At 52.0% G+C, this 2,784-nt stretch overlaps 1 pseudogene; it reads right to left on the bottom strand.

Moving 5' to 3' along the window:
• Positions 1 to 313: 313 nt before the first annotated feature.
• On the bottom strand, positions 314 to 455 carry LOC125532183 (annotated as a pseudogene).
• Between the last annotated feature and the right edge of the window lie 2,329 nt (positions 456 to 2,784).

The raw sequence follows: 2,784 nt of genomic DNA, 5'->3' as shown, positions 1-2,784 counted from the left end.
TTTTGGTGTAGAGATGTCGAAGCGACGGTAGCATTCAAGGGCGGTGTGGTTCGGCCTCTTGCAGATTTGGCAGACGGTAGGAAGATCATCGGCCTCCTCCGTTGTTGTTGCCGTTGCCGTTGCCGCGGCCTCCATTGTCGCGGCCACCGCCTCCATTGCCACGGCCTCTGTTGCCGCGGCCACCTCCTCCATTGCCGCGGCCACCATTGCCACGGTCACCTCCGCTGCGGCCAAAACCACCACGGCCACGAGAGATAGCATTGGCCGAGGACTGGGAGGAGTGGTTTGCCACCTTCGAACATAGCAAGACGCTTTCCAAAACCGATCAACTGAGAGTAAAGTTCGCTACGTTGATTGGTTCAGTCCTCGCGGCGCAGATGGACGAGACAAACGAGATGTAAGTCGTTGTCTAGTCGTGCGAGGATGTAGGAGACCATGTCATCATCGTCGAGCGGCTTGCCTGCTGAAGCCATCTCGTCGCCCAGCGCTTTCATGTGCCCGATGTAGTCGGCGATGGTCGCGGTGCCCTTTTTGGTGGTGGAGAAGGCGATCCGCGTGTTGACGATGTTGGCCTGCGTCTGGGAGAGAAACATCTCCCTGATGGCGGTCCATGCCGCAACGACCTTGGTGCAGTGGGCGACTTGGATCATCACAGGTGGCGAGATCGAGTTGAAGATGAAACTCAACACCTGCGAGTCTTGCGCCAGGTGACAAGATACTCCGGGTTTGGTACATCTGTCGGCTTATCATCTTTGTCGGCAAGCTTGGGCTCCGGGAACTGGTGATCAGGGTTGAGATGATCAATCAGCTGCGCTCCGCGGATGGTGGCTAGGGCTTGCGCGCACCAGAACAGGTAGTTACCCCGGTGCAGCTTATCAACGATGGGAATGAGGGCAAAAGCGGCGGCGGCGGAGCTGGAGCTAGCCATGATTAGGGTTGGATATTGGAGAGGAAGTTGACTCTGAATACCATGAAAGAATGGATGAAGCATATGCCTCTGGCAGGGACGCGTTGCATGTTATATAGGCAAAGAGGTTTACGAGATTTGGTAGTTCAGTTGTGTTGGATTGATCCTCAAGAAAGCTATACAAAGAGATGAGGATAAATCATAACAACCACAACTACCTGATTACAATGACCACGCAACACGCTATTCTACCGGGCGTATATACGGTTTATAATCATACAGCATATACATGTTACAATATATTCTAACAGGAGAGAGATACACATCAAGAGGTGAAAGAAAGTGGATCATGAGCTATCAGATCTGATGCCTTATAAAAGCCAGAGAGTGCGGTCGGGAAGGCCACCGACGCAGGACCTAGTTGTTCACTCGGCTCCTAGCACCCCCCTTAAAATTTATGACCGATGCCATATTTATCAGTTGTGCAAAGCATAGTAGCCGTCGTCGGTATACTTCACAAACGAGGCACCGGGAAGTCAGGAACGAAATTTCTCTACCCTTCAGTTTTGCGTGAAAATTAATAAATTTGCACCTGTTATGAAACTTTGACATAAAATGAATCTGGTGTAATTTTTTCTTCATAAAATAGCCCTTTTTTCATGACGCCCGGGAATGAGACACTATGATAGACAGCATGGCGCCCAGCCTCAGGCCCAGGTCCGGGCGTCATGCAAATGGGTCATCATGTGAAGAAAAAAAATTGAATTAGGTTCATTTTGTGTCGAAGTTTTGCTACAACACTGATAGACTGATACACATGAACTAGAAGCGTCCACAGCAACATTGCAGTCATTTCACTTGAAGTTTTTGTTGCTGCTGCTGCGTTGAATAGGATTGCCAGTCTCCGGTCCGCGAACACCTGTGACTGCGTAGCGAGCTGAAATGTCAAATGCTGTCAATGAGCAAGGAAGCCCTGTGAATACTATTACTAATCACTGATGCATACACCTGGGTTGCTTAGTTAGTCTGGCCTCAAGCATGAAGCATCGTTGTTAGGTAAATCCCAGCACTAATCAGTCGACTCCACCAGGCGAGGGAGGAAAGTGACTACTGGTTGGTGGCCATCCGCTATCGCGGTGTGATGATGTCGAGACAGGGATACATTGGGCGCGACACACATGAATACGCTTGCACTACTCACACCTTTGGCGTTACTCGCAGAATTCCAGTACAAGGGAGCCATTGCAAATTATGATTCATGGTACGGATCGTGGAAGGACCCAAGAAACCGCCAAACGGATGGATTAGCGACACGTATGGGTAAGTAGCCATTCTCACCCGTTCCGTGCTTTCGTTTGGTGCCGCGTTGCATCGTTGGTTTCGGCCGCTGGCCGCTGGCGCAGCTCTGCCCGCTGTGGTCGGCACATCCGTTAGGGTGTGGCCACCGTCGTTTTCCGACGAGGTACGTGGGGTGCACGCTGAGCGCGTCAAAAGCACCAATCATGCGAAGGCTAGTGCCCCCTGTGCTCCCAGCTACCCGGTGTCATGGCGTCGTCCGTCGGCTTGTGGTTGTGGCTGGGCAGGGCTTTGACGACGCCGACATGCATGCACTGATGCACCCAGGTGGCCCAACGGCGAGGAGCCGAGGACGTGGGTTGCTCCCAATAATACCGTCCCTTTTCCTAACCTGGTTTCATGAGCAAATTGCATCACGATATAACCGTATAAGTAGCCATTCCCACCCATTCCGTACTTTTATTTGGCGCGGCTTGCATGGTTGGTTTCGACTGCCGCTGGCACTGCTCTGCCCATTGTGGTCGGCATCTGCACACCGTTGTTTTCCGGCGATGCATAGGGTCGTACGTCGGGCGCATACT

This window comes from Triticum urartu, unplaced genomic scaffold (assembly GCF_003073215.2).
Source record: "Triticum urartu cultivar G1812 unplaced genomic scaffold, Tu2.1 TuUngrouped_contig_930, whole genome shotgun sequence".
Classification (NCBI taxonomy): Eukaryota; Viridiplantae; Streptophyta; class Magnoliopsida; order Poales; family Poaceae; genus Triticum; species Triticum urartu.
This window is presented reverse-complemented; position numbering and strand designations above follow the sequence as displayed.